This window comes from Triticum aestivum, chromosome 6D (genome assembly GCF_018294505.1).
Source record: "Triticum aestivum cultivar Chinese Spring chromosome 6D, IWGSC CS RefSeq v2.1, whole genome shotgun sequence".
In the NCBI taxonomy this organism is placed as follows: Eukaryota; Viridiplantae; Streptophyta; class Magnoliopsida; order Poales; family Poaceae; genus Triticum; species Triticum aestivum.
Window position 1 is genome coordinate 102,289,301 of NC_057811.1, and position 12,328 is coordinate 102,301,628.

The window sequence follows — 12,328 nt, forward strand, 5'->3', positions numbered from 1 at the left end:
CCAAATCCTTCAGATCCGACGATTTGGTCCGTGCATTTCTTCACCAATCCATCCTAGAGGTACTCTCCTCCGATCCCCTTCTTTCTATCCATAGAAAATATGATATTTTGAAGATTTGGGGAATCCTTGTTTGATTTGATTAGATTTGAATCTTGCATGTATTAGAACTTTGCATGTATTACAACCCTTGTTTGTTTGATTTGTGGAACACTGGTTTAGTTTATGGAAAAGCTATTTGTATGAAGTTTTTTGTATGAAGTAGGCCTAGTTTATGGATAAGTTATTTGTATAAAGTTATTTTTATGAAGTAGGCCTAGTTATTTGTGGAACCTTAGTTTATTAGTTTTGTTTGATTTGATATGGTTGGATACATAGATTGATATGGTTGCATCTAGTAGGCCTACTTTAGTTTTTTTGAATTGAAAAGATAATCGTGTTGACAAGAATGCTTTGTTGAAATTGTTAGGATTGTTTGGCTTCTCGATGATCACTGGGACAAACAACACCGGTCGTACGCTATGTCGGTGGAGCAGCGGGTAATACTGAAAGTGGCCGGTGTTATGAATTTCGTATTTATTTCAAACACAAATGCCCCACATGTAATGTTATGATTTGTTTGTTTGTAGGAGCTTGCACCTCTGAAGCTTCGGTCTCACGGGGAAACCCTTGGATGGATGCGCTATGATGAGCGGTACACACCGTATGTAAGGGAGGCAGGACTTCTCCCGTTCATTCAGTTGGTCAGCCGGTCGATGATAACCCACAAGTATAGGGGATCGCAACAGTTTTCGAGGGTAGAGTATTCAACCCAAATTTATTGATTCGACACAAGGGGAGCCAAAGAATATTCTCAAGTATTAGCAGTTGAGTTGTCAATTCAACCACACCTGGATAACTTAATATCTGCAGCAAAGTATTTAATAGCAAAGTAATATGGAAGGAATGGTAACGATAGCAAAAGTAATATTTTTAGGTTTTGTAGTGATTGTAACAGTAGCAACGGAAAAGTAAATAAGCGAAGAACAATATGTGAAAAGCTCGTAGGCATTGGATCGGTGATGGAGAATTATGCCGGATGCGGTTCATCATGTAACAATCATAACATAGGGTGATACAGAACTAGCTCCAATTCATCAATGTAATGTAGGCATGTATTCCAAATATAGTCATACGTGCTTATGGAAAAGAACTTGCATGACATCTTTTGTACTACCCTCCCATGGCAGCGGGGTCCTAGCGGAAACTAAGGGATATTAAGGCCTCCTTTTAATAGAGTACCGGACCAAAGCATTAACACATAGTGAATACATGAACTCCTCAAACTATGGTCATCACCGGGAGTGGTCCCGATTATTGTCACTTCGGGGTTGCCGGATCATAACACATAGTAGGTGACTATAGACTTGCAAGATAGGATCAAGAACTCACATATATTCATGAAAACATAATAGATTCAGATCTGAAATCATGGCACTCGGGCCCTAGTGACAAGCATTAAGCATAGCAAAGTCATAGCAACATCAATCTCAGAACATAGTGGATACTAGGGATCAAACCCTAACAAAACTAACTCGATTATGATAGATCTCATCCAACCCATCACCGTCCAGCAAGCCTACGATGGAATTACTCACGCACGGCGGTGAGCATCATGAAATTGGTGATGGAGGATGGTTGATGATGACGATGGCGACGGATTCCCCTCTCCGGAGCCCCGAATGGACTCCAGATCAGCCCTCCCGAGAGGTTTCAGGGCTTGGCGGCGGCTCCATATCGTAAAACGCGATGAATCCTTCTCCTTGATTTTTTTCTCCCCGAAAGTGAATATATGGGGTTGGAGTTGAGGTCGGTGGAGCGTCAGGGGGCCCACGAGGCTGGGGGCGCACCCAGGGGGGCAGGCGCGCCCCCCACCCTCGTGGATAGGGTGTGGGCCCCCTGACGTGGATTCTTCTTCCAATATTTTTAATATTTTCCAAAAATATGTTCCGTGGAGTTTCAGGTCATTCCGAGAACTTTTGTTTCTGCACATAAATAACACCACGGAAAGTCTGCTGAAAACATCGTTAGTCCGGGTTAGTTCCATTCAAATCATGCAAGTTAGAGTCCAAAACAAGGGCAAAAGTGTTTGGAAAAGTAGATACGACGGAGACGTATCAACTCCCCCAAGCTTAAACCTTTGCTTGTCCTCAAGCAATTCAGTTGATAAATTGAAAGTGATAAAGAAAAACTTTTACAAACTCTGTTTGCTCTTGTTGTTGTAAATATGTAAAGCCAGCATTCAAGTTTTCAGCAAAGATTATGACTAACCATATTCACAATAACTCTTAGGTCTCATGTTTACTCATATCAATGGCATAATCAACTAGCGAGCAATAATAATAAATCTCGGATGACAACACTTTCTCAAAACAATCATAATATGATATTACAGGATGGTATCTCGCTAGCCCTTTCTGAAACCGCAAAACATAAATGCAGAGCACCTTTAAAGATCAAGGACTGACTAGACATTGTAATTCATGGTAAAAGAGATCCAATCATAGTCATACCCAATATAAATTAATAATAGTGGATGCAAATGACAGCAGTGCTCTCCAGCTGGTGCCTTTTAATAAGAGGGTGATGACTCAACATAAAAGTAAATAGATAGGCCCTTCGCAGAGGGAAGCAGGTATTTGTAGAGGTGCCAGAGCTCGATTTTTAAAATAGAGATAAATAATATTTTGAGCGGCATACTTTCATTGTCATCATAAAAACCAAGAGATGGCGATATATTCCATGCTACACACATTATAGGCGGTTCCCAAACAGAATGGTGAAGTTTATACTCCCCCTCCACCAACAAGCATCAATCCATGGCTTGCTCGAAACAACGAGTGCCTCCAACTAACAACAGTCCCAGGGGGAGTTTTGTTTGCAATTATTTGATTTAATTTTGCATAAAGCATGGGACTGGGCATCCCGGTGACCAGCCATTTTCTCGTGAGTGAGGAGCGGAGTCCACTCCTCTTGAGAATAACCCACCTAGCATGGAAGATACGGACAACCCTAGTTGATACATGAGCTATTTGAGCATACAAAACAGAATTTCATTTGAAGGTTTAGAGTTTGGCACATACAAATTTACTTGGAACGGCAGGTAGATACCGCATATAGGAAGGTATAGTGGACTCATATGGAATAACTTTGGGGTTTAAGGGATTGGATGCACAAGCAGTATTCCCGCTTAGTACAGGTGAAGGCTAGCAAAAGACAGGGAAGCGACCAACTAGAGAGCGACAACAGTTATGAACATGCATCAAAATTAATAAACATTAAGTACAAGCATGAGTAGGATATAATCCACCAGGAACATAAATATCGTGAAGGCTATGTTAACTTGCTTCAACTACATGTGTGAACATGTGCCAAGTCGAGTCACTTAAATCATTCAAAGGAGGATACCACCCCACTATACCACATCACAACCATTTTAATAGCATGTTGGCACGCAAGGTAAACCATTATAACTCATAGCTGGTCAAGCATGGCACGAGCAACCATTTTAATAGCATGTTGGCACGCAAGGTAAACCATTATAACTCATAGCTGATCAAGCATGGCACAAGCTGAATCAGGAACTATGAACTAATCATATTTACAAAAACAAGAGAGGTCGAGTTCATACCAGCTTCTCTCATCTCAGTCAGTCCATCATATATCGTCATAATTGCCTTTCATTTGCACGACCGAACGATGTGAAAATAATAAGAGTGCACGTGCATTGGACTAAGCTGGAATCTGCGAGCATTCAATAAGCAGGAGAAGACAAGGCAATATGGGCTCTTGGTTAAATCAACAATAATGCATATAAGAGCCACTTCTACAATTTAATCATGGTCTTCTCCTATCGACCCCCAAAGAAAAGAAAAGAAATAAAACTATTTACACGGGAAAGCTCCCAACAAGCAAAAGAAGAACGGGAAATCTTTGTGGGTTTTCTTTTTAATTAATACTACTACAGCAAGAAAAGTAAACTAACTAAAAGCTACACTAATTTTTTTGTTTTTCTTAAGGTTTATTAAACACACAAGAAGAAAGCAAGAAAAAGAAAATAAACTATCATGGATATTATAGTGAAAGAGTATGAGCACCGACATCTAGCAATGAGTGTGTGAACATGAATGTAATGTCGGTGGGAAATACATACTCCCCCAAGCTTAGGCTTTTGGCCTAAGTTGGTTTATTGCCACGGATGGCCTGGCGGATATCCATAGTTGTAGCCTGGGTCGTACTGCGATGCGGCAGTTATTGCCTCCTGGGCTGCAGCGTGGCGGTGAGCTGCCTCCGCCCTCCTCTCGTACTCATCTGCCTCCTCTCTGGTAATAAAATGTCTTCCTTTCGCCTGATAATCAAAGAAGGCAGGAGCAAGGAGAGTAATACGGACAGCACGACATCTGTCAAAGATTAAGCGATACCGGAGAGGTGATTCATTCCTCTCGTCAAACTGGTGGTGAACCATAGCATTAAAGTCTAAATAAGTAGGAGGAAATTCAATATCATCATTACGTATGGTTACACCAAGAAAATCAGCTAAGCGGGTTGCATAAATTCCGCCAAAGAAATCTCCATTAAATATATTATGATGCAACCTACGTGCAACAATGGCCCCCAAGTTATAAGATTTGTCTCCTAACACAGCACTCCTAAGAATACTGAGGTCAGGGACACACATGTGACATGCTTCATCTTTACCATTTATGCACCTACCTATGAAGAGAGCAAAATAATGTATAGCAGGAAAATGAATGCTCCGTATGGTAGCTTGTGCTATATCTCTAGATTCCCCCACAGTTATACTAGCAAGAAAATCTCTAAATTCAGATTTGCGAGGTTCACTAGCACTACCCCATTGTGGAAGTTTGCAAGCAGTGGTAAAATCCTCTAAGTCCATCGTATAAGATTTTTCATAAAGATCAAACAGGACAGTTGGAGAATTGCGTGAAGATGAAAATTCAAACCTCCTCACAAAGGAACTAGTGAGATAGTGGTACTGGCGGCACTTTTCTCCCTCGAAGCTCACAAGATCAGCGTTACGCAAATATGCGTTAAATTCTTCCTTGATTCCCGCTCGATCCATAAAGTTTTCTGAAGGCCATTCACAAGGCCGCACTGGAGCGTCCCTTGGTGGCTCATCATCAGCATCACGCATTGCAAGCCTGGGTCCTTGCTTCCTTGAAGAACCACCTTGGTACATTTTCCTAAGCATATTTCTTCCTCTAAAAAATTTCTGAAATTTTTAGTAACTTCAAATAAAAGTGAACCAAGCTCAACAAAATTGATAGCAACTACTCCTACAAGTGCCTAGAGACTAAATCATGCATTAGAACTACTTGGAACCATATAAATTTGGCATGCAAGCTCAAGAACATGGTCACCTAGGCAGCACAAATTTGCAATGAATAAAGCACTAGAACAAAAACTAATTGGACCAATGGAGGAGTCACATACCAAGGAACAATCTCCCCAAGCAGTTTTGTGAGAGGTGCTTTGAGCAAGGAGATCGAAAATCGCAGCAAAATGAGCTAGAACTCGTGCTTGAGATGGATGGTGATTTTTTTGGGAGGAAGAAGAAGTGTGTGGGTGCAGGAATAAGTGGAGGGGAGCCACCGTGGGCCCACGAGGTAGGGGGGCGCGCCCTGGACCCTCATGGCCAGGTGCTTGCTCCCCCTGCTGTGTTCTCAGTGCTAGATATTCTCAAATAATCCAGAAAAAATCATATTCCATTTTCAGGGCATTTGGAGAACTTTTATTTTCGGGGTGTTTTTATATTGCACGGATAAATCAGAAAAGAGACAGAAAAATACTATTTTTAATTTATTTCAACTAAATAACAGAAAGTAAAAGGAGGGTACAGAAGGTTGTGCTTCTAGTTTCATCCATCTCATTCTCATCAAAAGGAATCCCCTAACAAGGTTGATCAAGTCTTGTTAACAAACTCATTCCGAATAACATGGAACCGGAGAAATTTCGAATAACACTATGTTACCTCAACGGGGATATGCACATCCCCAATAATAAGAATATCATATTTCTTCTTGACAGTAGGAAGAGGGAATTCAAAACCTCCAAAAATAATCGATGGAATTTTTCCAATAGAATTGATACTGTGGACTTGAGGTTGTTTCCTCGGAAAGTGTACCGTATGCTCATTACCATTAACATAAAAAGTGACATTGCCTTTGTTGCAATCAATAACAGCCCCTCCAGTATTCAAAAAAGGTCTTCCAAGAATAATAGACATACTATCGTCCTCGGGAATATCAAGAATAACAAAGTCCGTTAAAATAGTAACATTTGCAACTACAATAGGCACGGCCTCACAAATACCGACAGGCACAGTAGTTGATTTATCAGCCATTTGCAAAGATATTTCAGTAGGTGTCAACTTATTCAAATCAAGTCTACGATATAAAGAGAGAGGCATAACACTAACACCGGCTCCAAGACCACATAAAGTAGTTTAACATAGTTTCTTTTAATGGAGCATGGTATAGTTGGTACTCCTGGATCTCCAAGTTTCTTAGGTATTCCACCCTTAAAAGTATAATTAGCAAGCATGGTGGAAATTTCAGCTTCCGGTATCTTCCTTTTATTAGTAACAATTTCCTTCATATACTTAGCATAAGGATTCATTTTGAGCATATCAGTTAATCACATACGCAAAAGATAGGTCTAATCATTTCAGCAAAGCGCTCAAAATCCTCATCATCCTTTTTCTTGGATGGTTTAGGAGGGAAAGGCATGGTTTCTGAACCCATGGTTCTCTTTCTTTACCATGTTTCCTAGCAACAAAGTCTCTCTTATCATAACGTTGATTCTTTGATTGTGGGTTATCAAGATCAAAAGCAGGTTCAATTTCTACATCATTATCATTGCTAGGTTGAGCATCATCATGAACATCTTCATTAATATTATCACTAGATTCATGTTCATTACCAGATTGTGTTTCAGCATTAGAGATAGAAATATCATTTGGATTCTCAGGTGTTTCAGCAATAGGTTCACTAGAAGCATGCAAAGTCCTATCATTTTTCTTTTTCTTCTTTTTAGAAGTACTAGGTGCATCTATATTATTTCTCTGAGAATCTTGCTCAATTCTCTTAGGATGGCCTTCAGGATACAAAGGTTCCTAAGTCATTTTACCAGTTCTAGTAGCCACTCTAACAGCATAATCATTATTCTTACTATTCCAGTCATTGAGCAAATCATTTTGAGCTTTAAGTACTTGTTCTACTTGAGTGGTGACCATAGAAGCATGTTTACTAATGAGTTTAAGTTCACCTTTAACATTAGCCATGTAATTACTCAAGTGTTCAATCATATAAGCATTTTGTTTTAATTGTCTACCAAAATAAGCATTGAAGTCTTCTTGCTTAACCATAAAGTTGTCAAACTCATCCAGACAATGGCTAGCAAACTTAGTAGGAGGGATTTCAGCTTTATCATATCTATAGAGAGAATTTACCTTTACTACCTGTGTCGGGTTATCAAGACCGTGAGTTTCTTCAATAGGTGATGGATTAAGATCACAAGTTTCTTCAACAGGCGGTAAATTAATACCATGTATTTCTTCAATAGGAGGTAAATTCTTAACATCTTCAGCTTTAATACCTTTTTCTTTCATAGATTTCTTTGCCTCTTGCATATCTTCAGGACTGAGAAATAGAACACCTCTCTTCTTCGGAGTTGGTTAGGAATAGGCTCAGGAAGTGCCCAATTATTTTCATTTGTCAACATATTATTCAGAATTTCAGCTTCATCCGGTGTTCTTTCCCTGAAAACAGAACCAGCACAACTACCCAGGTAATCTCTGGAAGCATCGGTTAGTCCATTATAAAAGATATCAAGTATTTCATTTTTCTTGAGAGGATGATCAGGCAAAGCATTAAGTAATTGGAGATGCCTCCCCCAACCTTGTGGGATACTCTCTTCTTCAATTTGCACAAAATTATATATGTCCCTTAAAGCAGCTTGTTTCTTATGAGCAGGGAAATATTTAGCAGAGAAGTAATAAATCATATCCTGGGGACTACGCACACAACCAGGATCAAGAGAATTAAACCATATATTAGCATCACCCTTTAATGAGAACGGGAATATTTTAAGGACATAAAGGTAGCGAGTTCTCTCATCATTAGTGAACAGGGTGGCTATATCATTTAATTTAGTAAGATGTGCCACAACAGTTTCAGATTCATAGCCATAAAAAGGATCAGATTCAACCAAAGTAATTATATCAGGATCAATAGAGAATTCATAATCCTTATCAGTAACACAGATATGTGAAGTAGCAAAAGCAGGGTCAGGTTTCATTCTAGCATTAAGAGATTGCCGCTTCCATTTAGCTAATAACTTCTTAAGATCACTTCTATCATTGCAAGCAAGAATAGCTCTAGCAGATTCTTCATCCAGAACATAACCCTTAGGCACAACAGGCAATTCATATTTATTAGGGGGAGAGTCTTCATCATCACTAACTTCAATATTATCAGTTTCAATAATTTCATTCTCTCTAGCCCTAGCAAGTTGTTCATCAAGAAATTCACCAAGTGGCATAGTAGTATCAAGCATAGAAGTAGTTTCATCATAAGTATCATGCATAGCAGAAGTAGCATCATCAATAACATGCGACATATCAGAATTAATAGCAGAAGCAGGTTTAGGTGTCGCAAGCTTACTCAAAACAGAAGGTGAATCAAGTGTAGAGCTAGATGGCAGTTCCTTACCTCCCCTCGTAGTTGAGGGATAAATTTTTGTCTTAGCGTCTTTCAAGTTCTTCATAATGACCAGCAGATATAAATCCCAAGTGACTCAAAGAATAGAGCTATGCTCCCCGGCAACGGCGCTAGAAAATAGTCTTAATAACCCACAAGTATAGGGGATCGCAACAGTTTTCGAGGGTAGAGTATTCAACCCAAATTTATTGATTCGACATAAGGGGAGCCAAAGAATATTCTCAAGTATTAGCAGTTGAGTTGTCAATTCAACCACACCTGGATAACTTAATATCTGTAGCAAAGTATTTAATAGCAAAGTAATATGGAAGTAATGGTAACGATAGCAAAAGTAATATTTTTGGGTTTTGTAGTGATTGTAACAGTAGAAACAGAAAAGTAAATAAGCGAAGAACAATATGTGAAAAGCTCGTAGGCATTGGATCGGTGATGGAGAATTATGCCGGATGCGGTTCATCATGTAACAATCATAACATAGGGTGATACATAACTAGCTCCAATTCATCAATGTAATGTAGGCATGTATTCCAAATATAGTCATACGTGCTTATGGAAAAGAACTTGCATGACATCTTTTGTCCTACCCTCCTGTGGCAGCGGGGTCCTAGCGGAAACTAAGGGATATTAAGGCCTCCTTTTAATAGAGTACCGGACCAAAGCATTAACACATAGTGAATACATGAACTCCTCAAACTATGGTCATCACCGGGAGTGGTCCCGATTATTGTCACTTCGGGGTTGCCGGATCATAACACATAGTAGGTGACTATAGACTTGCAAGATAGGATCAAGAACTCACATATATTCATGAAAACATAATAGGTTCAGATCTGAAATCATGGCACTTGGGCCCTAGTGACAAGCATTAAGCATAGCAAAGTCATAGCAACATCAATCTCAGAACATAGTGGATACTAGGGATCAAACCCTAACAAAACTAACTCGATTAAATGATAGATCTCATCCAACCCATCACCGTCCAGCAAGCCTACGATGGAATTACTCACGCACGGCGGTGAGCATCATGAAATTGGTGATGGAGGATGGTTGATGATGACGATGGCGACGGATTCCCCTCTCAGGAGCCCCGAACAGACTCCAGATCTGCCCTCCCGAGAGGTTTTAGGGCTTGGCGGCGGCTCCGTATCGTAAAACGCGATGAATCCTTCTCCCTGATTTTTTCTCCCCAAAAGTGAATATATGGAGTTGGAGTTGAGGTCGTTGGAGCGTCAGGGGGCCCACGAGGCCGGGGGCGCGCCCAGGGGGGCAGGCGCGCCCCCCACCCTCATGGATAGGGTGTGGGCCCCTTGATGTGGATTATTCTTCCAGTATTTTTAATATTTTCCAAAAATATGTTCCGTGGAGTTTCAGGTCATTCCGAGAACTTTTGTTTCTGCACATAAATAACACCACGGAAAGTCTGCTGAAAACATCGTTAGTCCGGGTTAGTTCCATTCAAATCATGCAAGTTAGAGTCCAAAACATGGGCAAAAGTGTTTGGAAAAGTAGATACGACGGAGACGTATCAGTCGACACCACCCAACAATGTTGCAGGACTCACCGCGGTTATTGATCATTGGAGGCCGGAGACACACTTTCCATCTTTGGACCGGGGAGATGACCGTGACGCTCCAGGATATTGCTATGATCACCGGTCTTCCTATCGATGGGAATCCTTTATGTATGAACACCGATTCTTATGGGTGGCGCGCGCAGATGCATGCCCTTATCGGTATGGTTCCTCCGGAGCCTCGAGAACCAGAAGCAGAAGACAAGAAGAAGGAAAGAGTCGCAACCGGTGCTCCTTTCACGTGGATTACATCAAACTTCAGTACTTGCCCTGAGGATGCTAATGAGGACACGGTGAAGACATATGCTCGTGGTACGTGATATCCAGGACTATGTTTGCTGATGGCACAGGCAAGAATGCTCCATGGATGTGGCTCAAGGCGTTGACCGTCTTGGATAGCAAATGGAGCTGGGGTTCGCGACACTGGCTTACTTGTATCGACAGGTATGAAGTTGTTTCCTTTTCACTTCATTGATACATTATCAATGCGCTCTTGCGGCAAATTTGACCATGTTCTCTTTTATGTGCAGTTGGACGAAGCCTGTTGTAGGCACACTGGAGGTATTGGTGGTTGTCTGCTCGCACCTTCCATATGGAGCTGGGAGCGTTTGCCGGTTGGACGACCGAAGACCGTGAAGTACGAGGATTGGGACGACAAAGACGACCCACTACGGCTCCTCACTTGGGCTCACAAGTGGGATGTGTTAAATAAGACGACGGATGATCCCTCGGTCATGTACAAGTTGTACAAGAGCGAGCGGGACGCGATCACGCCTGAGCAGGTGAACCAACATCGCATAAGTGATTACCATGCTTGTATCGTAACTCGATATCAATTTTGCATTCTATCCCATTTTGCAGGTGGAATGGGAGCCGTATGGAAAAGGAGAGAGTTTTGGTAACCCTATGGAGTTCAAGCTGAATCTGATGTGCACTAGGGATATGGATCTCTGGCATATGCGGTGCCCACTGATATGCAACTGGGCGGTTGAGCTTCACCTGCCACATCGGGTGTTCCGCCAGTTTGGTTTGTTCCAGCCACACCCGCCGGAGTGGGAGGACACGGACAAGTTGCTACACGCGTAAGATATAATTAACCTTGAGCACTTAGCAGCTTCTCGGCGGTTTCGATGATGCTAATATTATGTTTGTAACTTGTAGGTTGGATAGGAAAAGCAGCGAAAGATCAAGGATTGGGCCAAGCATCATAGGAAGTATGTTGTGCAGTTCGCGCTTTCTGTGGAGCAAGCTAGGGCTGGAAAACGAGCCCAGCTTCGTGAGCATTGCCCGGTCGCGTTCAACAACTATCTCACATGGTTTCTTGCAAGTACCCGTGTGGAGGTATGCAAGCCGGCGTATGCTGAGGAGATTTTGGAAGAACCCACCGTGTTTGATGAGGTAGCCCAGCACCAGTACAACGCATTAGTCAGGAAAGGCAACTCAGTGATTCCTTCAGCTCCAATGATGAACTTTGTGGTATTTGCCCTTTTTGCTTTTCCATTCGCACTATTCATATCTTCGCTTGCCTAACACTTTGATACTGTTTTTGTTCATAGCGTGCCCAGATCAAGAAAGCAGCTGATGAAACCGAGACTATTCTGAAAACAACCCCGGCTGGCAAAAGCGATGGGGAAGGTGCACTTCGAGCATTCATTAAGGTTCACATCTCCTTCAAACTAGCACTTAACATGTGTTGCTACGTTCCATGTCTCATTCACTTGTACATGTTGCAGCGCCAGGGCCAAAAGTTAAGGCGGCTATCAAACCTTTTCGGTTGTCGTGACCCCGAGTATGTATCACCAGAACGGTCTAGGTCGGCGACACCATCAGATCCCGCTTCGGGGCAGGGCCATGGTGAACCTTTGGAGGATGAGGATGTGGGTGTGGTCACCCAAGAGGTATGGCATGACGATATATATCCATTTGTTGATGCATTGCTAACTATATCCTCACACATGGTCTTTCCATATCTTCTGTTGAT